The sequence below is a fragment of the Oryctolagus cuniculus genome, chromosome X (genome assembly GCF_964237555.1).
Source record: "Oryctolagus cuniculus chromosome X, mOryCun1.1, whole genome shotgun sequence".
Taxonomy (NCBI): Eukaryota; Metazoa; Chordata; class Mammalia; order Lagomorpha; family Leporidae; genus Oryctolagus; species Oryctolagus cuniculus.
In genome coordinates, this window is record NC_091453.1 from 77,938,569 (window position 1) to 77,964,187 (window position 25,619).

The 25,619-nt window shown below is 41.2% G+C and overlaps 1 long non-coding RNA gene and 1 pseudogene across 4 annotated transcripts in view; one reads left to right on the forward strand and one right to left on the reverse strand.

Annotated features, from left to right (window-relative positions):
• LOC100349282 (dynactin subunit 3-like) overlaps window positions 1–9,108 on the reverse strand; it is a 37,449-nt pseudogene extending 28,341 nt beyond the window's left edge.
• LOC127484884 (uncharacterized) overlaps window positions 1–25,619 on the forward strand; it is a 239,703-nt gene that overhangs the window by 84,446 nt on the left and 129,638 nt on the right. Inside the window, exon 3 of one of the 4 annotated variants that reach the window (XR_011385376.1) lies at window positions 20,401–20,627. The exons of the other annotated variants lie outside the window; for them this stretch is intronic. This is a non-coding gene — a long non-coding RNA (uncharacterized lncRNA). Of the gene's footprint in view, window positions 1–20,400; window positions 20,628–25,619 lie in introns of those variants that run through there. 4 annotated transcript variants of the gene reach the window in all.

Sequence of the window (25,619 nt, forward strand, 5' to 3'; positions counted from 1 at the left end):
ATTTCCAGGTTTTAGCTATTCTGTAAATTATTGCAATAAATATACCTGAACACATTAGTTCTTTAAGGATCCCATTCTAATATCAAATATATGAGAACATGGAACAATTGGATAAATATGAACAAAATATTTACGTTGGACCCTTGCTACCAGAGTAGCTCTAAATGGATCAAAAACCAAAATGTAAGAGCTACAACTATGTTAAGAAGAAAACATAGAGGTAGAACTATATACCATTGAGTTTGGCAATGATTTCTTAGATATGATGCCAGAAAAAAAATAAATCAAACTTTATAAAAATTTATAATTTTTGTTTATCATAGAACACTTTCAAGAAAATGAAAAGACAATCTACAGAATAGGGGGAAATATTTGTAAAACATATATCTGGGAGCCAGTTCTGTGGCACAGTGGGTTAAAGCCCTGGCCTGCAGTGCCAGCATCCCATTTGGGTGACGGTTTGAGTCCCGACTGCTCCACTTCTAGTCCAGCTCTCTGCTAATGCGCCTTGGAAAGCAGTGGAGGACAGCTCAAGTCCTTGGGCCCCTGCACCCATGTGGGAGACCCAGAAGAAGCTCCTGGCTCCTGGCTTCAGATCAGATCTCCTCCAGCTGTTGCAGCCATTTGGGGAGTAAACCAGCAAATAGAATATCTCTCTCTCTCTCTCTCTCCCTCCCTCCCTCTCTCTCTCCCTCCCTCCATCTATCCATCTTTCCATCTCTCTGTAACTCTTTCAAATCAATAAAATAAATCTTTAAATATATATATATATCTGACTGAGATCTAGTATCCAGAATATATAAAGACTTATAATTCATCAACAAAAAGAAAGAAAACCAATTAAAAATAGACATTGTGGCACAGTGGGTTAAGCTGTAACTTGTGATGGCAGCATCTCACATTGGAGTGAAGGTTTGAGTCGTGGATACTCTACTCCCAATCCTGCTCCTTGCTAATATACCTGGGGAGCAGCAGACAATGGCTCAAGTACTAGAGATTTTGCCACCAATGCAGGAGACCTGGATGGAGTTTTTGGCTATTGTGACCATTTGGGGAAAAATCCAGTGGATGAAAGACTCATGCATTCATTCACATTCTCTGTCTCTCTCTCTCCCCCTCCCTCTCTCCCTCCCTCCCTCCCCACCTCCTCTTCTCTCCCTCTTTCCCTCCCTCCCTCATAAATCTTGTTAAAAAACTGAATAGCCAGCACTGAGGCTCACTAGGCTAATCCTCCACCTTGCGGCGCCAGCACACGGGGTTCTAGTCCCGGTTGGGGCGCCGGATTCTGTCCTGGTTGCCCCTCTTCCAGGCCAGCTCTCTGCTGTGGCCAGGGAGTGCAGTGGAGGATGGCCCAGGTGCTTGGGCCCTGCACCCCATGGGAGACCAGGAGAAGTACCTGGCTCCTGCCATTGGATCAGCGCGGTGCACCAGCCGCAGCGTGTCGGCCGCGGCGGCCATTGGAGGGTGAACCAACGGCAAAGGAAGACCTTTCTCTCTGTCTCTCTCTCTCACTGTCCACTCTGCCTGTCAAAAAAAAAAAAACTGAATAAACAAAATGTATTTATAAGACTACATAATAGTATTGCTTTCAATATCCATTATTGGTGACACTGGATGACAGAAAGCTACTATGAATTTGATAGTACTTTATTAACATTCTTTTAAATACCACACAAGGATACTTCCAAAGAAGAAGAGCAATTGGAAAGGGACGAGGTGTTTCAAGACAAAATACTCCCATTTGACTGCCTGTCAGAATGACCAAACTTGGTGTGGGTGTTTGGCTTAGTGGTTAAGCCATGGGTTAGGATGCCTGTGTCCCACAGCAGAGTACCTGGGTTCATACCTGTCTCTGGCTCCTGACTCCAACCTCCTACTACTGTAGACCTTGGGAGGCAGCAGTGATGCCCCAGGTAATTGCATCTGTGTGTACTTAGAAGAAAATTCACATGAGGAAATAAATTCCAGATCTCAACAGAGTATTAAGTGATAATAGACACTTCATCTGATTTCACATTCAGAAAGGCAACAAATGACTGTTACCATCATGTCATCTATATGTTGCATAAGGAATACTGAAAAACAGCTTGAACTTACAGCAAAGATAATTATTAAGGCATTTTAATGTCATCTTAGGTAGAATTCATGTATAATAGAATTTATCCTTTTAGAGCACATAACTCAATGGTTTTTAGTATGTTCACAGAGTTGTACAAGCATCACCACTACCTAATTTTAGAACATTTTCATCTCCTCAAAAACAAATCCATTTTGTTTCCATTAGCAGTCATTCTCCCCTTCCCCTCAGCCTTTCACTGCCACTAGAGGACCTTCTGTATCTATGGATTTACCTACTGTAGACATTTCATATAAATGGAATCATGTCATATGTCATCTTTTGTGACCAGTTTCTTTCACTTAGTATATCTTCAAGGTCAATGCATGAAGTTCATTACTTTTCAAGGCTGAGTAATATTCCATCATACAGACATGCTGCATTTTATTTACCCACACATCAGTAGTTGGTGGACATTTAAGTTTGTTTCACTTTTTAGCTATTATGGATAATGCTACTGTGAGCATTTATGTTCAAGTCTTTGAGTGGACGTATTTGCAATTCTCCTGTATACATCCACAGGAGTGGAATTGCTGGGCCATATTCTATGTTTAATACTATGAAGAACTGTCAAGCTATTTTCCAAAGCATTTGTACCATTTTATGTTCCTACCAGTGATACTTGAAGTATGCAATTTCTTGACATCCTCACCAACATCTATTATTGTGTCTTTTTGATTATAACCACCTAGTGGGTAAGAAACAGAAACATGAACCAGAGAGTACAGAGTTCCTCTCCCTCTCTTTATATATCTATATCTATCTATCTATCTATATATCATGTACAATTTCCTCTGCTATTAAAATCATACTTTAATATGGTACATTCATTACAATTAATGAGCCAATACTGATACATTATTAATTCAAGTTCATAGTATACATGAAGGCTGATTCTTGGTGTTGTATTCTATGGGAGTTTACAAATGTATGGTGACGTTATCCATCATAGTGTCATACAAAATAGTTTTAGTGTCCTGGAAACCCTCTTTCCCCCACCTACTCATGCTTCCTTCCCTTGTATCCCCTGGCAACCACTGATCTTTTTATTGCCTTTTCCAGAACATTGTAAGCTCAGAGTCACATAGTGTATGGCCTTTTTGGATTGGTTTATCCAAGCTTCTGCCATGTTTGCTTGTGGCTTGATTGTTTATTTCTTTTGGCAATTTCCTTTTTTTATTTTCCCTTAAATATTCGCGGAGTTTCTGTATCAGTGTCACTATGGCTTTGATTTAGATTTCCCAAGTGACTAATGGTGTTGAACATCTTATCCCTGTTTTGCTGGTCATTTATTTATCCTTCTTAGAGAAATTTCAATTCAGATCCTGTTTTCTGTTTTTTTTTTTTTCCAGTTTTGATCATTGGTCTTATTATTGAGTTGTAAGAGATCTCTGTAAATTCTAGATACAAGTTTCTTATCATGTACATGATTTGCAAATATTTTCACCCATTCTATATGTTGTCTTTGTGCTTTCTTGATAGTATTTGCACTGCATTTTTATTGGTTCCTTTCCCTGGAGTGCTGAAATACTTGACTATATGAGGTTCAAGAATAAAGTTGAGGGGTAGACATTGTAGTGTAGCGGATTAAGCCACCAGTCGGATTGCTTGCATCCCATATGGCAGGGCTGCAGGCTACTCTGCTCTCATCCAGCTCCCTGCTAATGCACTTGGGAAGCAGCAGATGATGGCCCAAGTACTTGGGTCTGTGTCACTACTACATGTGGTAGACCCAGATGGAGTTCTTGACTCTTGGCTTCAGCCTGGTCCAGTCCCAGCTGTTGCAGCCATTTGGGGAGTGAACCAATGAATGGATGGCCAAAGTATCTGTCTTCGATCTCTCTGTCTCTGTCTCTGTTTCTCTCTCTCTGTCAGTCTCTCTTTCAAATGAGTAAATCTTTAAAAAACCAAAAGGGATAAAGTTGAAACTGCCTTCCCTTTTAAAGAAACATGTCAGCATTTGTACATTTAAAAATGGTGTTTTCCACACTCAATTCATTGTCCTGATAAGTTACGTATTTATTCCAAATACAATATCACCATTGTTTACATAGTTTACCAGAAACACAAGGGTTTGGTCATATTGCTCTAGGATAGTTTTTCCTCCTTCTTTGTGGTGCATCAGAATCATGTAGTGTTAAAGCACACATTGGTGGGCCCTACTCACAGCTTCTGATTTAGTAACTCTGAAGTGGATCCTGATTAATTTGTATTTCTAACAAGTCTCAAGGTGAGGCTGCTGTTGCTAGTGCTGAGCCATCCTTTGACAACCATGTTGTAGAGCAGTATTTCCCAAAGTGTCCATGGGATTTTATTAGCTGTTACATGTGGAAGGATTTAGTTGTCATATAACTTTGTGAAAAGTTGAGTTAATCAGATTTCCCTCCCTTCCTTCCTTCCTTCCTTCCTTCCTTCCTTCCTTCCTTCCTTCCTTCCTTTGATTTATTTATTTACTTGAAAGAGAGAGAGAGAGAGAGAATTTTCTATCTCCTGGTTCACTCCCCAGATGGCTGCAACAGCTGGAGCTGGGCCAATCTGAAGCCAGGAGCCAGGAGCTTCTATGAGGGTGCAGGGGCCCAAGTACTTGGGCCATCTTCTGCTGCTTTCCCAGGCATGTTCGTAGGGGGCTGGATCAGAAGTGGAGCAGCCAGGACTCGAACCGGTGCCCATATGGCATGCCAGTGCTGCAGGAAGCCCAAGTTCAAGGTATCAGCAGGCTTGCTGTCTGGTGAGGCCTATGATGGCAGCTTGAATGCTGCACCGTCCAGAGGGGACACATGCTGAGTCCTCATAAGCAGAATGGACAAAAGGCTGGATCCTAGCTAGATCCTTTCAGCCCTTGACTCCATTTGTGAGGGTGAAGCCCCTGTAACCTAATAACCTCCTAAATGCCTGCCCTCTTAATTCTGTTGTGTTAGAGTTTGGGTGAAGACACAAACATTCAAACCCTAGCAGTAAGTCTGTGGTAGAGCTTGATGTTCTTCTTTCCTAAGAAACCCTTAGGTTATGCTCATTATGCTGGTCCATGGACCACACTTTAAGTAGCAAGACTTAAGCACCCATTAAGGAGAAGCTGACCTAGAACAGAAAGGTTCTGCCTAGTTTGATCAACCACCTTATTCATGAGTATTGGCTTTAGAATTACTTTCCCATTAAAAAAAAATTAAATCTGTAGTGGGCATTGTGGTACAGCAGGTGAAGCCACTGCTTGTGATGACTGCATCCCGTATTGAAGTACCGATTTGAGTCTCAGCACCTTGGCTTCCAGTCCAGTTTCTTGCTAATGCACCTAGGAGGCAGCAGTTGATGGCTCAAGTGCTTGGATCCCTGCTACGCACATGGGAGACCTGGATGGAGTTCCTGGCTTCTGGTTTTGGCCTGGTCCATCCCTGGCTGTTTGTGGGCATTTGGGGAGTTAACTAGCAGATGAAAGACCTCTTTCGCTCTCTGTCTCTCTCTCTCTCTTTGCCTTTCAAGTAGGTGAAAATAAACCTTTTTTTTAAAAAAAAAATGAGCTGTGCTCCCAAAGAGCAATATTTTTTTCAATGTTGAGGAGTATGGTGGACCCTGTTGGATCTCTACTTAATACCTACCACCTTTCTTACTTGTTAATAGAAGCTCGATTTTCCTGCATTATCTGCCCTTTAGTGAGTGTGAACACATCATCTGCTGAGGTAGTAAATCCTGACTGACCTAAACCAAAGTAATCTTTCCCCTTGCCAGTGTTGAAAATAAGGGCATGTCAGTCCCAAAGGGACAAATATCGTATGTTCTCCCTGATCAGTGACAACTAACTGAGCACCAAAGGGGAAACTCGTTGAAGTGAAATGGACACTATGAGAAACAGTGACTTGATCAGCCCTTGTCCTGACTGTCGAGGAGCAGCTTAATACTTTATCCCTCTTAGTATTTTTTGTTTGTTTGTTTGTTCTACTTAATACTATTGGTTGAACTCCGTAATTAACACACAATTATTCTTAGGTGTTGAAATTTAACTGAAAAGTGATCCCTGTTAAATATAAGAGTGGGAATAAGAGAGGGAGGATATGTACAATTTGGGACATGCTCAATCGGACTTGCCCCAAATGGTGGAGTTAGAAACATGCCAGGGGATTCCAATTCAATCCCATCAAGGTGGCATGTACCAATGCCATCTCACTAGTCAAAGTGATCAGTTTCAGTTCACAATTGATCATAATGATAGGACTAAGAGTCAAAGGGATCACATAAACAAGACTAGTGTCTGCGAATACTAACTGATAGAATTAAAAAGGGAGAGAAAAATCCAACATGGGAAGTGGGATACACAGCAGACTCATAGAATGGCAGATGTCCTAAACAGCACTCTGGCCTCAGAATCAGCCCTTAAGGCATGCAGATCCAGCTGAAAAGCCCATGAGAGTATTACAGGCATGGAAAGCCAAGACACTCTGGCAAAAAAAAAAAACAAAAAACAAAACAAAACAAAAAAAACAACTAAATGAAAGATCTCTGTGAGTGAGATCCCAGTAGAAAGAACTCGCCATCAAAGAAGGAGGTACCTTTCTCTGAAGGGAGGAGAGAACTTCCACTTTGACTATGACCTTGTCTAAATAAGATCAAAGTCGGTGAACTCAAAAGGCTTCCATAGCCTTGGCAACTCATGACTAGAGCCTAGGGAGATTTCTGACGCCATAAACAAGAGTGTAAAATTGTTAAGTCAACAACAGGAGTCACTGTGTACTTACTCCTTATGTGGTATCTCTGTCCTTAATGTGTTGTTCAATGTGAATTAATGCTATAACTAGTACTGAAACAGTATCTTACACTTTATGTTCTATGTGGGTGCAAACTGATGAAATCTTTACTTAATATATACTAAATCGATCTTCTGTATATAAAGAGAATTGAAAATGAATCTTGATGTGAATGGAATGGGAGAGGGAGCGGGAGATGGGAGGGGTGCAGGTGGGAGGGAAGTTATGGGGGGGAAGCCATTGTAATGCGTAAACTGTACTTTGGGAATTTATATTTACTAAATAAAAGTTTAAAAATAAAAAAAAAAAGAAAAGAAGGGCATGCAACCCAATTTTCGTTAATGACAGAAGAGGAGAGGTGTTTTTTTTTTTTTTTTTTTTTTTTTTTTTTTTTTTTTTGACAGGCAGAGTGGATAGTGAGAGAGAGAGACAGAGAGAAAGGTCTTCCTTTGCTGTTGGTTCACCCTCCAATGGCCGCCGAGGCCAGCGCACTGCGGCCGGCGCACCGCACTGATCCGAAGTCAGGAGCCAGGTGCTTCTCCTGGTCTCCCATGGGGTGCAGGGCCCAAGCACCTGGGCCATCCTCCACTGCCTTCCCGGGCCACAGCAGAGAGCTGGCCTGGAAGAGGGCAACCGGGAAAGAATCCGGCGACCCGACTGGGACTAGAACCCGGTGTGCTGGCGCCGCAAAGCGGAGGATTAGCCTATTGAGCCGCGGCACCGGCCAGTTTACACAATCTTTAAAAGATTTTCATAGGATGATATGGCCACTTCTTCTACTGGTCATGTTTATGTCTAAAGATTATGGTTGGAACTATAGCAATCATCCTGTGATAGTATGAATATGCCTGAGGACAAAACTGATATTTCAAGCTTGGCCGAGTAAAACAATAGAATGAACCTTGCCCTTGAATTTTCTCTTGAGACACGGAAAACCCGACAGAAAAAAAATAAAAACACCGTGGCCATCTGGCCTAGGGACTTCTTGTTAAGCATGTTAAACATCTTCCTTCTAATGTAGGGCATTTGGAGTAGGATGTTCTGTTGCACACAGATGAAAGTATCCTTGTAAGGTATTCCAAAACACCTATCATTGCCCATCAGTTTGTAGTTCTTCAAGCTCAGCCAGCTTAGCCTGGTGCCATGAGTTGTAGACTGTAATTCCCTGTACCTCTTTTCATTTATGTCCATCTATTGTATTCGCAGCTCTGGTCTCTGATTCTTAGATCTGGGCTCCTTTTTGTACTTGGTTTTGTTGCCTTTTGCAATTTAGCTTCACCTCCAGCTTGAGGATTCCACTAACTGCCTTAATTCAGCTGTTCCCACAGCCTCTTTTTTTTTTTTTAAGTAGGGAGCTCTTTTTCTTTTTTCTTTTTAAAATATTTATTTATTTATTTGAAAGTCAGAGTTACACAGAGAAAAGGAGAGGCAGAGAGAAAGAAAGAGGTCTCCTATCCACTCGTTCACTCCCCAAATGGCCACAACGGCCAGAGCTGTACTGAACCAAAGCTAAAGCCAGGAGCCAGGAGCCCCCTTCAGGTCTCCCATGTGGGTGTAGGGGCCCAAGCACTTGGGCCATCTTCTACTGCTTTCCCAGGCCATAGCAGAGAGCTGGATCAGAAGTGGAGTAGCCTGGACTCAAACCGGCACCCATATGGGATGCTGGCACTGCAAGCAGCGGCTTTATCTGCTACGCCACAGCACCAGCCCCATTGCACAGTCTCTTAATAGAAGTCCCTCCCCCCCCCATCATACACATACCCTGGCCAACTAATCTCAGTCTAGTAATACTTAGCATTTTTGCTGGTAATGGACACCTCATCCTTTATTTCCTATTTCAAAGTAGGGTACTCCTTTCATTAGATGCCCAAGTCAGAAACCTAGAAATTCTCCTAGTTTTTTCTTTTTTCTCATCCTCACCTCTGATCAGTCTACAAAGACCAACTTATTTTATCCTTGAAATGTTTCTTAAAATCCTTTCCCCACTGAGCACTGTCACTCTCTTCCATGTTATACTGATGACTTCTCCACTGTTTCTCCTGTATCTAGTCTTACCATTTTCCATGCAGCCTATATTTTGCCAAAAATTTAGAAAATTTTCTGAAATGCTGACCATATGAGTCCCATGCTCAAAGCTCATGCCCCACTCATTATCTACAGGAGAAAGTCTTCACACTAGAACACAGAGCCTCCATGATCTGGCTCGCACTCACTTCTCCAGGCTCGTGCCTCCTCATTCTCTGATTCAGACTTCATTGTCCAGCAGTCATGAATGCTTCATGGTTTCCTTAGAACACGCCATGCTGTTATTGACTTCCATTCCTTTGCTTATAGTCTATCCTGCATAAAATGCCTCCTCTCCTTCCATACTATTTTCCTACTTATTCGTCAGGCCGCAGTTCAGGCATCACCTCCTGAAAGATTTATTTGACCACACTCAATCCAGAGTGAATTTGGTTTCCAGCCTTGCCATCCCACAGCACTGTTTCCTCGTTGCCATTAGCATATTATAGTTGGCCTTCCATATCCATGGCTCTCACATCTATGGATTCAACCAGCTGTGGATTGAAAATATTCTGAAAAGTTGTGTCTGTACTGAACATGTGCAGGCACTTTTATTGCCACTATTACTTCAAAATATAGCATAACATCTATTTACATAGCATTTGCATTAGGTATACGAAGTCATTTAGAAGTGATTTAACGTTTATGAGGTGATGTATGTGGGTAATGTGCAAATATTATACAATTTTATGTAAGTGATTTGAGCATCTGAAGATTTTGATATCTGATGGGGATTCCCACAGATACTGAAGGACAGCTATATAGTTTAATAATCTATAAGAATACTTCAAAAATTTTGTGGAAAAATAGGTAAGTTTATTTTGGTGCAAAAAGATTTGAAATCCTAGCATATGTGTATTCACAGTACCATATTTCCCCAAACAATCTCAACTAGAGTTTGAGCTTCTGGAGTGCAGGGGTTGTATCCTGTTCATTGCCGTGTTGCCAGAACCTTGCTTGAGTGATTTTCATCAGCTGAGAACAGGTCTTTGGCTCCTATCACCCTACCCTTTATTCCAGTGGATACTGGGCATTTTGCCTAGAATCCCAGATTCTTGAAGATTGTTGTCACTCACTCAGAGACATTGGATGAAGTGTTAGGCACTGAGGGAAATCTAGTATGTGGGGGGTCAAGATTGAGTTCTATAAAACAAGCTGGCTGCACTCACTACTCAATTGGCAGAAGGGAGAGATTACTGCTTAGCTCATATTCATAGACCCACCAATCAAATACCACTTCCTCCAACGTGGAACCTGCATTTGCAGATATTTGCATGAAATCGTACCTAATTCTTCTTCCTGAAAATGAACCTTTTATTTTTAATGATTTGTTTAGTTGAAAAGCAGAGTTACAGAAAGAGAGAGACAGAGAGAGACCGAGATCTTCTATCCACTGCTTCACTCCCCAGATGGCCTCAACAGCTGGGGCTGGACCAGGCTGAAGCCAGGAGCCCAGAGCTGCTTCTGGGCCTCCCATGTGGGTGCAGGGGTCCAAACAGTTGGGCCATCTTCTACTACCTTCTCAGGCCACAACAGAGAGCTGGGTTGGAAGAGGAACAGGCAAGACTCAAGCTAGTATCCATATGTAATGACACAGTTGCAGGCAGTGGCTTTACCCACTATACCACACACTGGCCCTGAAAATGAAGCTTTCAATGAACTCCCAAAGCTCTGAGTTCATAGAAAAATTCAAGATGGTTTCTCCACTTACTGTGAAATGGAATACCAAGATATCCTCTATATCCTCTTTTACTTTTTCCATTTATTTCTTTGAAAGGCAGAGAGACAGACAACTGCAACAGCTGAAGCTGGGAGCCTGGAACTTGATCTGTGTCTCCCATGTGGGTGACCAATACTTGAGCCATCATCACCTGCTGCCTTCTTGGCTGCACATTAGTGAGGAGGAGGGGAAGGGAGAAAGAACTAGTTCCCATCTACTAGTTACCCTCCTCACCCCCCACCTCAGATGTTTACATGTCCAGGACGGAAGATGGGAGACAGGAACTCAGTCCATGTCCCTCATGTAGGTGGCAAGAACCCAGCCCCTTGAGCAGTCACCTCTGACGCCCAGGATTTGCATTAGCAGGATGCTAGAGTCAGGATCTGGAGCCAAGAATCAAACCTAGGAACTGGGATGGGGAATACAGGCATCTTAAATGCTAGGTCATTTCAGGCATACAGGCCTGCCCCTGACTCATGTTTTAGAGGCTCTCTCTGGCTGCTGTGTTTAAAGCAGACTGTACTGATCAGTGAATGAAGGAGAAGCAAGGAAATCACTTAGGCCATTGTAGTCATCTAGGCCAAAAGTGCTAGCAGTTTCAATCAGGATAGTGACAGTGGAATCGGTGAGACATGACTGCATGCTGGATATGTTTTGACAGTATTGCTGAGAGGACTTGCAGATGTGGGAAATAGGTTAGAGAGTGAAGTAAGGATGACTCTCAGAGTTTTAGCCTGGACTGCTGAAAGGACGGAGTTGTTCTTTTGAAGTCGGGAAAAATCTGGGAAGAACACATTTGAAGCGCAATATCAGGAAATTAGTGTTAAGAGCCAGTTACGGCTGTGAAGCCTGTTAGATATCCACCTAGAAATATTGGGTAAGTAATTGGGTATATAAACCTGGAGTTCATGGGAGAAGTCTGATCATATGTATTTGGAAGTCATCAGTATGCAGACATTCCTTGACTTATTGTTAGTTAAAAAACTCTTTAAGTTGAAAATGCCCTTACTACATAACTTACGGAACATCCTAGCTTAGCACTGTAGCACATGGTAGAGTCTCAATGGTTTCTCCTTTTGTTAGCTGGGCTGATTGGGAAATTCTGCTACTGCTCTTCCCAACACTATGAGTTAGGATTTTATTGCATTTCACTAGCCTGGGAAAAGATTCAAATTCAAAAATCAAGTATGGTTTCCTTTGAACATTTTTTAAATTAATTAATTTATTTGAATGACAGAGACAGGCAGATCTTCCAACCACTGATTCACCATCCCGATGCCCACAACAGCTGGGGCTGGACCAGGTTAAAGTAAAGCCAAGATCTGGGAACTCAATCTGGGTTTCCCACATAGGTAGCAGGGACATAACTACTTAAGTCTTTACCCATGGCCTCCTAATGTGTGCATTAGCAGGAAGCTGGAAACAGGAGTAGAGCTGGGACTCAAACCTAGATGCAACAATATGGAATGGGGGCTTCCCAACCGGCAGCTTCAACATTGTACCAAACACCTGCTCCTAAAGCATGCCTTCTACTAGATGCTTATCACCATTACACCATCACCATCAAAGTAAAACAAAACAAAACAAAACAACAAAAAAAACTCAAGTCTCAAGTCTAACCTTTCTAAATTAGGACATCTGTCCAGATAATATTTAAAGAAAAGATGAGATCACCAAAGATACCATGGGGTTCAATAGATTAAAAAAAAAAAAGAATGAAATAAAGGATTGGCTCTTGGTACATTCTAGAAGTTGGGTTAACAAGAGGAATCAACAAAGGAAACTGACAATGAAAGGCCAATAAGATGTTAGAGTGTGGTGTCCTGGAATCCAGGCAGAAGGGAGTGATCAACTATAGCAATTAATAAGAATAAGACAAGTCAATTTTGAACTGAGACTTGAACATTTGGCTTAGCAATGGGTGATCCTGAAAAGAGTAGCTTTAGTGTAGTGATGGTGGTGAAAGTCTGACTATAGTGGACTCAACAGAGAATGGGAATATGATCAAATTTTTCAGAAGGAGTTTTGCTATAGTGAATAAAAATGGTATGGGAAGGGGTTAAATACTTTTTTCAGATGAGAGAGAGAATGTGTTTAAATGCTCATGGCAATGATTCAGTAGACAGTAGGAAATGGATGATTCAGGAGGGAATGGGATTGCTGGAGGTGTCTTCGAGTGGGCGAGCGTGGATGGAACCTAGTGGACAAGCAGATGGACTGCCATTAGATAGGAGCGTGGCATAAAGAGACAGTCCCATGTTGGAACAGAAGCTGGCAGTTTGGTAGGTGTGGGAGATGGTGGAATGTTCAGTCTTTTTTTCTCTCAGGTCATTGTGATGGTGGGAAGAAAAGATATTGGAAATTTGAGGATAAAAGTATAATAATAATTTATAAATGTGTGGGAATGAAGAGACTAAGAAAATATTTTATGATTTTTAAAAAAGAAAAATAGTTACTTCAAAAAATTTGAGAGGGATAAGAGGGAGGGAGCAAGAGGCCTGGGGGGTGCTGTTGCAGAGAACAAGCAAACTGCCATCCACTGGGTCATTCTCCATATGCCTGCAATAGCCAGGATTAGGCTGGTCTGAAGGTGGGAGCCAGGAACTCAATACAAATCTCCCACGTGGGTGGAAGGAACCCCATTACTTGAGCCATCACCTCTGCCTCTCAGGGTCTGCATTAGCAGGAAGCTGGAATCAAGGGGCCAGTACGCTGATGTGGAATGCAGGTGGCCTTCTTAACCACTAAGCTAATTGCCTGCTCCATAATTTGATTCTTGAACAGTATTAAAGGTCTATTTGAAGTGTGTCTGGGGGGGGGGGTCTATATTAAGCAGCAGGGGTATGAATGTGCAATAGGCAAGAGGTTAGATTTCACTAGTGTTGGTGTTATTCCAGTTGAGTAAGATGAAACAAGGGGTAAGCTAGATGAAGGAGTAGATGCAGTGTTGTCACTCTAATGGATTATTTGGAAAGTGAGACCGTGAGGCTTTTAGGGAAAGGGAAGGTTGAAAAGTCACTCCTGAATTGGAACAAACTTGCTCAAGCATAATATACTTGGTGCCTGAGATCCAAGTTGTATCATTGCAGAGTAACACAAAAACTCCCACAGTGAGTACTTTGAATGTGACAACAATTACTTGAAAATACGAGTGTTGGCATATGTGTTTAAAAAATCCAGTTGCAACTCTAAAGTAATGTGTTAACTAGTCTCACCTCTTTCATTCATTACCTTTCATATGAGGGCCTTTGCTGCTGAACAATCTGGCAAACACTAAACATGCCTTAGGGGCTCTCATTCCTAGAAGAATCAAGGTTTGAGTAGAAGCAGATGGCAGACTCGAGATACTAAGAAAGAGGATGAAAAGAAAGTTAGAATAGAAAGGAAGCAGCAGCCCCCACGGATAAAAATGTCAATGTTGAATTCAACTGGTAAAGAAATAATAGCATATTAATAAAAATTAAAAAAAATAATAACTTAAAAAGAACTAAGAGGCTGAACAAGAGTAATGAAGGGGATGTTTTAGGGAGAAGTGTGGTAATTCAATGCAACAAGAGTCCCAAGATTCTTCAGTGATGCTTTTGATAGAATAAACTTGGATTTAAGATTGAGACATTTGAAAATAGTTAATACTTACTCAGTAATTAGTATGCACCAGGAATTTTATATGCATTCATTTTTATTGCACTCGGAGTAGCTCTAAAAAAGTACGTGCCATTGTAATCCTCATGTTACAGATGAATGAACAGAGGAATAGAGAAGTTAAATTGTTTACTTGAGCTCTCTAACTTCTCCCCTTGAGTCTCAAACTAGGGTCCCTTCCATTGCTTAAAACCATCTCCCATGGGACCAACGCTGAGGCGTAGTGTATAAAGCCACCACCTGCAGTGCGAGCATCCCATATGGGTGCCAGTTCAAGTCCCAGCTGTTCCACTTCTGATCCAGCCCTCTGCTATGGCCTGGGAGAGCAGTGGAAGATGGCCCAAGTCCTTGGGCCCCTGCACCCACGTGGGAGACATGGTAGAAGCTACTGGTTTCTGATCAGCCCAGCTCCAGCCATTTGGGGAGTGGACCAATAGATGGAAGACCCCTCTCCCTCTCCCTCTCCCTCTCCCTCTCCCTCTCCCTCTCCCTCTCCCTCTCCCTCTCCCTCTCCCTCTCCCTCTCCCTCTCCCCTTCTCGCTTCCTCTCTCCCTCCTCCTCCTTCTCTCCACCTCCCTCTCCCTCTCCTTCTCTCTCTCTGTCTCTGTCTCTGACACTGCCTTTCAAATAAATAAATAAATCTTAAAAAACCCACATCTCCCAGATGAGTAAGACACTATATTAAAAGTATCCTTTAAGAAAGTAATTATTTGAATTCATATTTAATTTTTATTTCTTTAATAATTTATAGTTATAAAATAGATTAGTATGTTTCTGTGTCCAGTATGCAAAGTGGAAGCCACACAACAATTTGGAAGTTTGATTGGAAATGCAAATCCAAGTGAAAATGTTCCTTTGAATTCATCCACTTCAGTGAGCAGCATAACCCACACATATTTTAGTTCTATTTTTGCAGTTTATGTTGTATCCACATTCATTTGAGTATATAATTTTATTTCATTTTCTATGTGGCCTTCTTCATAATATGAGCACATTGTTGGCTACTGCTTTGGGTTGAGTGTCAGAATCATCAAAATGAGAAAAGCCAAGCATTTGTTTATATTGCTGCTATATTATGCCATGGGAATAATATGATAAATTACAAAATACATGATATATAAAGCATTACCAGAAAAGTAAATAATTTCAAAGCACATTAATTGAGAGCTAATTTAAAAAATCTGCACAAAATAACATTGTTTTAAGACTGTCTTTCACAGCTTTTACCTAAAATGCAGGTCTTTTCCTTTTAGAGGGAGAATTAGGTCTTAAAGATGTAGGAGAAAAACCAAGTGTAAACATTCATTCTTCTATTTTTTTATGGCAACTTAATTCAAACTATATCAATTAAATGGAATTACTATTTCACTGATCAAGTTGCTACAAATCAGTCTATGTTGACATAGGCCTTAACCATAGGAATCATAGCACAGATGTATTTCATCTGAGATGGGTACCAGAAGAAAAGAAAAGAAGAGAAGAAGAATCTAGATCTGTCACTTCAGCCCTATGTGGTATGTCCCTATGTGTTGACCCCAGACAAAGGTCTGGATTCCTTCCCTGGCATTTGTTTACGAATTTCCCAACAGCATGTGGAGCGTGATGTACAAACTAAGGGTTTTCCTGGTTAAAGACTTTGCAGGGCAAAGCACTTGGTCATTTAAGCATTTACGGGCAAGCAATGAACTAGTTACCAATAAGTTAAAAAGGTCTAAGCAAGCTTCTTCAAAAGAAGTTAGCACAGAAATTAAAACCTCAATGTTTTTTAACTAATAAAAAACAACCCCTATAATATTGCAACTTATCAGAAATAAATATGTACATGTTCACTTAGAATGCCAGAAGCATGGAAGGAGAAGATTATTTTTACTTTTATTTATCACCCTGAACATTTGTTATCCTTCCACCACATTAGGGCATCTGGTATTCAGAATAACCAAGAAAGCAATATCTAGAAAATGAGTCTATACACAGAATGCCTTCAGGATAGGGATACAAGTCCTTCTTTGGCTTCCTCAAAAACAAGAAATATAAAGACCCATAGAGGTGAGAAAAGTTTGAAAGTTGCAACTTCAGTGTCTTAGTCTGCTTGGAGTGCCATAGCAAAATAGCAGAAACTCTGTGGTTTAAACAGCAGAAAGTTTTTACAGTTCCAGAGGCTAGAAATCCAGGATCATGGTTAACAGCCAAGGTAGGTTTTGTTCTGACGCCTGTCCTTTCGGCTTGTAGGCACTTGCCGACTTGCTGTGCACTCCCATGGCCTCCTCTGTGGGTTCATATGAGGAAACTGAGCGAGCTCTGTATTGGCTCTCATAGATACGCTAATCCCATTCTGAGGACCCCAGTCTCATGACCTCACCTAACCCTGAGGATCTCCACAGACCATCGCACTGAGAGTGAGGATTCCCATCTATGAGTTTCAGGGACTATAAACTTTCAGAGCCTAGCACACTGCGGACATACGCGATACAGTGCCGGCGAAGTTAGTGGTTTTCTTCTGGGTACTAGGCGTAGGAATTAAACACATTGTTATAGGCAAGATGGAGGTGCCTTGGTTATGGTATTATTATGTTATTCAGCTAAATTTCCTGTTTTATGTTAATTTGCTTGTTACAGATAAAATGAAAAGAACATTTGCCTACTGGTTGATAGCTGGCATTATATCTGGTCAGTATCCATGCTATACATATTATTAAGTATTTTGAATATCACCACTGGTTACATGTATTCTTTATTATATAAAATATATCCTTAATTAAAGTGTTTAAATAAATACATACCAAAATTGGCTGATTTAAAAATAATTAGCTGTTATTCTCATTAATTCTTAAATATTATTTTTGGATATTGGTATAACAAGCTTAAAAGGAGCTAGGATACCTTGAATACTGAAAGTTTGCCTCCTGTTTTTTGAGTAAGACTTAAATTTTTTTATTGAGATGAAATTCACAAAAAAATAACCATTTTTCAGGGAGCAATTCAGTGGTTCACAATATTGTTACTATCTCATTTCACTGTATAGCTTCACTTGAAAAGGAAACCCCATACTTGTTAAACAGACACTCCCAGTTCCCTTCTCCAAGTCCCTGGCAACTACTAATTTGGTTTCCATGTAAATGTGCCTATTCTGGACATTTTATCAAAGTGGAATCATACAGTGAGTGACCTTTAGTATTTAGGTTCTTTCATTCAATATCATGTTTGCCATGTTCCTCCATGCTGTAGTGTTTATCAGTACCTCATTCATTTTTTTTCTTTATTTTTATTGACTCATATTCGAATGTATAAATGAGGGGTCTTACAAAACTTATAAAATGTTTATTATGAAAAAACTATACATGGATTTCAAAGTTTTTGTATGAAAGTAAATGTACCTTTTAATTTGCTTTTCTTTTTTTTTCTTTTTTTTTTTAACTTTTATTTAATGAACATAAATTCCCAAAGTACGACTTATGGATTACAATGGCTTCCCCCCCATACCGTCCCTCCCACCCACAACCCTCCCCTTTCCCACTCCCTCTCCCCTTCCATTCACATCAAGATTCATTAAACATGACAATAGGTCTGATCTGATTTCATCATCATTTAAAAAAAATCATCTATTATTTTTCACTTTATGTTTCTGTGTGGGAGCAAACTGTTGAAATCCTTACTAAGCTGATCTTCTGTATATTAAGATAATCGAAAATGAATCTTTAATTTGCTTTTCTGTGAAGCCCCCTCATATATGCTATAGTTTGTTTATTCATTCATGAATTGATGGATATTTGCACATTTTCCATCTTTTGGTTATTGAGTTAGACTTCTAATAATCCAAGTAACACAAAAAACTCTTGCATTTTCACCCCCTGGCCTACATTATGAGCTTAACTACTGTTGAAAGAGGGTTTTACTGCCTCACGTATCTGATGGCACGTGGCCCTTTTGCGCCTGAATTGCTCAGTCTTCCCCTATTTGAAAGCTTGTGGAAGAATCTGTCTCCTGTACTCAGCCTCCTCAATCACGCCCCACACACGACCTGCTCCTTGCTTCCTCCTCCTTCCTGTTGACTGGTTCTTTCCTAAATAGACTGCCGTTCAGTATCTGCTTTTGCTTTCCTGCTTTTTTTTTCCCCCATCTGGTATTTGCCATCCGTGCACCTGGTTCTCTGTGAGCGATCTGACACATGCAAGAGTATTTTTTTCCTGATCTAGACCATCTTCTAAAAATAGTTTGGTATTACAAGACTCAGCTACACCTAAACATAACCTTAAAAAACACATGTAACAGAATTTAATATGAGCCATGTTTGAGCATTTCCCTGCTCACATCCTCATTTGGCCATGCTCCATCACAGGTGTCCAGTATTATGCCCAGCTTTTGGCCTGGTGGCAAAAGAATACATTTTGGTCATGTAAAACCAATTCCTATAGATGTTATTTCTCTGACATAACAGAATATCTCAATTTAATCAATCTGTTCATTTCTTGAGGATTGACTCCATGGTAAGAAATACAGGTCAGTAGGATCAGCTTGTGCCAAGGTGCTCCTGAGATCACTGTGCAGGAGCCGGCCTCTCTGGATGTGCAGAAGGCCTATACTAGTAGCCATTATAAGGGCTGTAGCCTTCTTACTTTTACTCAGGGCAAGCTTATTTTTGAATGTTCCTCAGCTCTGAGTTGCTCTAAAGAAATAAATTCCTAAAGATTCTAACACTAGAAGAGGCAATAGGGACATCTCCTTACACAGCACTGGTTTCCCCAGTAGACTGTGTACCTGCTTGCAAATGTGGGGCACAAAGATTTTTGGGGGTAGGAGAATCTGGTGTTTATTATTTAATGCAAAGTGTCAAGATAGTCATTGTGGGAACAATTGAATGTATCTTAGACTTTTGTTTATTTAGTTGAGAATGTCATCCTATTTTAAAAATTGTCATTTACTAAAATTGACTTTTGTGAATTACATTTTAATTTTAAATATTTATTTTCATCTACTTGAAAGGGAGAGTGAAAGTAAGCAAGAGATCTTCCATTCACTGGTTCACTCCCCAAATGCCTGCATCAGCCAGGGCTGGGCCATGCAAACACCAGGATCTGAGGGCACCATCCAGATCTCCCATGTGGATGGATATTAGGAACCCAAGCACTTGGGCTACCATATGCTGCCTGCCAGTATGCATTAGCAAGAAGCAGGATTAGAACCAAGAGAGCTGGATGGAACTGGTATTCCAATACGGGATGTGGGTGTCTCTAGTGGTAGCTTAACCTGCTACACAACAATTGCTGCCCCTCATCTTATTTTTTAATGTCATTTTGATCTGGTGCTTGAAATTAATTTTTATCAGCCTCCCATGTTCCACATACCTTATGGCAAGAAGAGTTTGAATCTGTGTCTTCTAATTTAAAAAACTGAATTCCATTCAATTTCATAAATATTTATTAAGTATTCTGTGCAAGTCGTTAGACACTGTGAGAGCAGTCATGATATATGGTAAGCATATAGTATGATGTGTTCCTAACTACGTGCATATAATATTTTATGTATTCCATTTATGGTACTGTTTCATGTTTTTTTCTCCCCCTTGTAGCAGGAAATGTGTCTATCTGACTTTGTGTACACATGTTAGCACCAGTTGTTGAACTGTGTTCTTGACTAACCCAGATTTAGACAGAACTCAGTCACTTTGGTCTTTGACACTACAGATAGATCCTTGTGAAACTTCTCTGCAAGTCTGAGACTCTTAGCAACTCTATCTGGAGTAAACAATCCTTAGTACTGTCTTTTTTACTATAAGTTTTAGAAATGGGCTGTTTTGATCAGATATTTAAATTAGCTTCTTTTTTTTCTCCTTAATGTGAGATTGTGTTTGAATGAACGAATGAATAGATGAATAAATGAATGGGCTTATTGTAAAATAGAAGAGGTATGTGAGATACATTTTAAAAAACCACTATGGCCTTTTTCCCTGTCTCTCCTTCTCTCTGTCTGTAACTCTACTTTTCAACTAAATACATAAAATCTTTACCAAAAAGGGGCGGGGGGGAGGTGCCTGGCTGTGGTGTGGTGGGCTAAGCCTCTGCCTGAGGTTCCAGCATCCCATATGAGTGCCGGTTCTAGTCCTGGCTGCTTCTCTTCCCATCTAGCTCTCTGCTGTGACCTGGGATAGCTGCAGAAGATGGCCCAAGGGCTTGGGCCCCTGCACCTGTGTGGGAGACCCGGAAGAAGCTCCTGGCTTCAGATTGGCCCAACTCCACCCATTGCAGCCATTTGGGGAGTGAACCAGTGGATGGAAGACCTTTCGCTCTGTCTCTCCCTCTCTCTGCCTGTAACTCTACCTTTCAAATAAATAAATAAAATCTTAAAAAAAAAACCACTTTGGTACAAGTTAGGAAACAGGAGGAGCAAACATATTAAGACAGAAAAGCACAGGGTAAGATTGGTAAAAGGAGATGTCCAGCTTGACCAGAACAAAATATAGAATACAGCAGGAGTTAGTAATGTAAGATAATGCAGTCTCCTGGGGATACAGTGATGCTAATAACAGTGTCACTGTCAATACTGGGCTGAACTGATTAGTTTCATTGATAAAAATAAAACCTTTACTCCATGGCTCCAGGTGGATTCCAGAACCTGCTAACTTTCTCCCCAAGTTTCTCCAGAGCAAATTTGTGAATGAGTTCAGCCCATAACACCTACTCCATGAATAATAGGAAGCCAGATGTCCTACTGTGTTAAATCTCTTCAGATGCAAGAGTTTGCCTTTATATAGTACTAAGTTAGGATAGTATGCTGGGACTCGAGTCTGATTAAATAGGCCAACAATATCTGTGAATCTAATTTTCTGAAAGAGTGATTATGTCTGCTATTTCTAGAATTCTTCTGAGCAAAAGATATTTAAAACTTTCTCCAGACTTGGCAAGATAAGGGTCTTTGGATATTCTGAGACCAACATTAGACATTATAGCAATCCTGTCTTGCTACTAAAGAGGAACCAAGCTTGAGTGGTAGCATGTAGCATTAGGTTGAAATTTGAGTTAAACTGTGGAATGGCCAAGGTCATTTATGAAATTAACTTTTCCAGAAGTCTTAAAATGTCTATTTGCATATGTTTAACTGTTTGGAATATTTTAAGTCTTGCACAGTCTGGAAACAAGATCTCTACAATATTGATTTCATTTCACTGTCTGTTTCAGTTAATTTATTCTTTCAATAAATATCACTGGAGTATCCACTATTCTAACCCTCACAGATAAGGAGTGAACAAACTCAAAACCATGTCTATTATGATCTTGTGAGGGGTAGATGATAAATTTTCTCAATCCATATGTAGTGTATCATCACATGCTTATAATTATTCATAGAAAATTAAAGCAAATGGGGGATATAAAGTGAACAGGGGTAGGTAGTTTTATACAAGGCAGTCCGTGGCAGCTGCTGTTAGGTGGTGGTATTTGTGCAGAGACATGAATGGGGTACGGGAGTGAAGCACATGAAGTCTGGAGGATGAGCTTTTCAGACCAGAGGGCAGCCAATCTGAAGGTTCTGAAATGACGATGAGTTTGACATGTTCTAGAAATGGCAAGAAGAAGAGTGTGGCTAAAGCAGGGTATACAAGACAGTGTGACACGAGGTTATGCAGATAGAATAAGAGCATGCACGGCCTTATTGGCTATGATTAGCTGTGGGGAGCAACTCGGACTATACTGTTACTGGAATTAAGACTTATTCTATGCATCTGCTCTCCCACTGTGGGGAGCAACTCGGACTATATTGTTACTGGAATTAAGACTTATTCTATGCATCTGCTCTCCTACAATATGGCGCTGGGAGAGGAGAAAACAGCTTCTACCCAGCTGCCTCCAGTTCAACCAATAAACTGTAGGACTTGCTCCTGATTGGAGAGCAGCGTACTCGGCGTGTGGGCAGCCGAGTTGGGATTGGCAGAGGAGGACTATAAAGGAGGAGAGAGACGGCATGCACCAGGAACATCTAAGGGGAACACCTAAGGGGAACACCTGTGCAGCCCCCGAGAGAGCCGGCCGGCGGTGTGCCGCTCCCCTGCGGAAGTGGGGAATGTGGCCAGGGGGAACTGCCCTTCCACGGAGGTGGAAGGGATAGCAGCCAACCCGGGAAGAACCAGCAGCAAACCCGGGGAGGGCCGAGCAGACGAAAGAACAGCGCAGGGTCCTGTGTCGTTCCTCCACGAAGAGGGGGAGCGACATAATGGTGCCGTGACTCGGATATGAAGCCTAGGCAGGGTTTAGTGTCGTTCCTCCATGAAGAGGGGGAGCGACAATTAGCCTTTTAGATTTGGTTCAAAAAGTGACTGGAACCCACTGGAAAGACTGAACAGGAGAATAACATGATCTGATTTACTATTTGAAAGTTCTCTGCTTGCTCTTGCCTCTATAGATAGGCTAAAATTGTCCCTGATTCCTGATGACAAGTTGACAGAGCCTCCCAAAAAGACCTCCTAGGTCTTTTTTTTTTTTTGCTGTGGGTAAAGGGAAATTTAGCAAAAGTGCAGACCCAGGGGAAACTCAGTAGCATTCCAGTTGTCTGCCTTTAGTATTTCAGTTTTCATTTCCTCTTTTCTGGTGGACATGGTCCAAAGCCCTTCATCACTGGCTGGCTGAAAGTAGTCTGCTCAGCTATAAAGACACACACTCACATTCTGTGACTCTAATTCTCCCTGTCCCCAAGCCTGTGGGTGGGATAGATTTGTCACTATATCTCTGATAACTTGGTGGTATTTTATTACTTGGGCTCTCCAAAATAATGACCCAAGAGTGGGGTTCTTGGTATCATGCGACTGTCTACCGCTTTGCCTTGTCAAAGCATATTTGCAAATAATCCCATGGTCTGTAGTAAAAGCCTCCTTATATTTTTCTCCAAAAGGATAAACATATACCTCTAACACAATTTAGAACTTGGAGTGCTTGAATCACCACATTATTCCAGGGAGAGATTTTGCTCTATGTTTTTTCTCTCTCAGGGCAAAACTGAAAAGTGAAATTCTTTAGCAACCAAATGGGAGAATCAGATTTAGAATTGTGTAAGAACTATCTGTGAAATCTATGAAATTATGTCATTACATGTTACTTTGTTATAAAGATATACTAATTTGCCATTAAACATTTGCCTTCCCCTATGTCTTGACTATAAATATTGCTGGGTGTTATTTACATGCCTTTTTTTGTTTTAGTTAACAAATGTTTAAACAACAGAGAGAGAGAGAGAGAGAGAGAGAGAGAGAAACTCCCATCTACCTGTTCACTTCCCAAATGCCCACAATGGCTGGGGCTAGGCAGGGCTGAAGAAGGGAGCCCAAAACTCAATGCAAGAGGCCTCCCATGTGGGTGGCAGAGACCCAAGTACTTGAGGTATTGCTGCCGGCACCCAGGGTCTACATTAGCAGGAAACTGGAGTCAGGCACCACGGCTGACTCCAGCCCAGGCACTCTATTGTGGAATGTGGGTGTCTTAACTGGCATCTTAAGGACTGGGCTAAATGCTTGCCCCTACATTCCCATTTTTAAGAAGGAGCTTCCTTCCCATCACTTTTTGGAAAATATATCTTAAAACCTGTAACTTAATGGGGAAAATATGGAAATAGTTTTATTTTTGTTGTAGGCATAATAAAGCTAAATAATGAAGACTAACATTAGTTTGAACTTTACCTTGGAACATGTCCATGAAGAACAAAGGAAGCTGAACTAATCTTTTTTACTTTCCCTACTCCGACTTCTTATATCAAGGACCCCTTGACACAAATAAATTATAACTTTTGAATTACTTATAGCTTGGCTCCATCTTGAAGATTTTGCATAGTTAGGAGGGAGATTTTGCCCCAATTCCTGTCTTCTGTTTTTCCAGTTATTGCAGCCATTATTTTACTTCTTTCAGATTTCTTATCTTTCAAACCACATTATTTGGGAGGATGAGCTATGGGCTGAATCAGACTGATTGTCAGTTCTGATTTGGGATGAAAGTTCATGACATGAAGCAGTGCTGCAGCTGATTGTTCAGTTTCCAACAGATGTCATTGCTACAATTCTCAAAGTTTTCAAAACTTTACAAAAAAAAGATGGTGAGTATCCAGTGTGTTTCAACTCTACTGTTTGAGAGCAAATCTCCTAAGAGATTGGTAGACTGCCCTCAAAGCTGACTTTGGCTATACTTGGGTTTGTTTAAATAAGATAATGAAATAAAGGCAGTTAATCACATACAACTTTCACATGCCAGTACAGTTTAGAGATACTCCAAATTCAAAATTTGACAATTTTTCCAACACAGGGTGCCACATTGCTGACTTCCATTATTTTGGAAAGGGAATAAGCATGGGCAGGATGTGCAAAGAAGATTCTACTTAGGTGGGAATGTGGTACAGCAGTAAAGATGCCAATTGTAATACCTGCAGCCCCATACCAGAGTGCCCGGGTTCTAGTCCCAGCTCTGCCTCCAAGTTCAGCTTCCTGCTCATGTACACCTGGGAAGCAGCAGTGACATCAAGTGTTTGGGTACTACCCATGTTGGAGACCTAGATTGAGTGTGTGGCTCCTGTCTTTGGCTTGGACCAGTGCTGTTGTGGACATTTAGGGAGTGATTCAGCAGATGGGACATTTCTCTCTGTCTCTGGCTGTCACTCCATCTCTCTGCCTTTCAAGTAAATTTAAAGAATTTTTTTAAAATAAGACTCTGCAAAAAAATTTTTTCTGCAGGCTAGGCCTCTGTCTGCAACACTAGCATCCCATATGGTCCCAGCTGCTCTACTTTTGATCCAGCTCTCTGTAATCCACCTGGGAAAGCAGCACAAGATGGTCCAAGTACTTAGGCCCCTGTACCCTGCTCCTGGCTCCTGATTTTGGCCTGACCTAGCCCCAGGTGTTGTAGTCATTTGGGGAGTAAACCAGCAGATGGAAGATTGACTGATCTCTGTCTCTCCCTCTCTAGCTGTTGCAAATAAATAATTTTTTTGGTTCAAGATTTTATTTATTTATTTGAAAGGTAGAGTTACAGACAGTGAGAGGGAAAGACAGAAAGGTCTTCTATCCACTGGTTCACTCCCCTAAATGACCGCAACGGCTGGAGCTGCACTGATCCGAAGCCAGGAGCCAGGTGCTTCTTCCCAGTCTCCCATGTGGGGGCAGGGGCCCAAGGACCCGGGCCATCCTTCACTGCTTTCCCAGGCCATAGCAGAGAACTGGACTGGAAGAGGAGCAGCCGGGACTAGAACCAGCAGCTATATGGGATGCTGGCACCACAGGCGGAAGATTAACCTACTATGCCATGGCACTGGCCCCTCAAATAAATAATTAAATAATCTTAAATTCTTTTTTTGTTCCAGGCAGTCTATAGGTGAC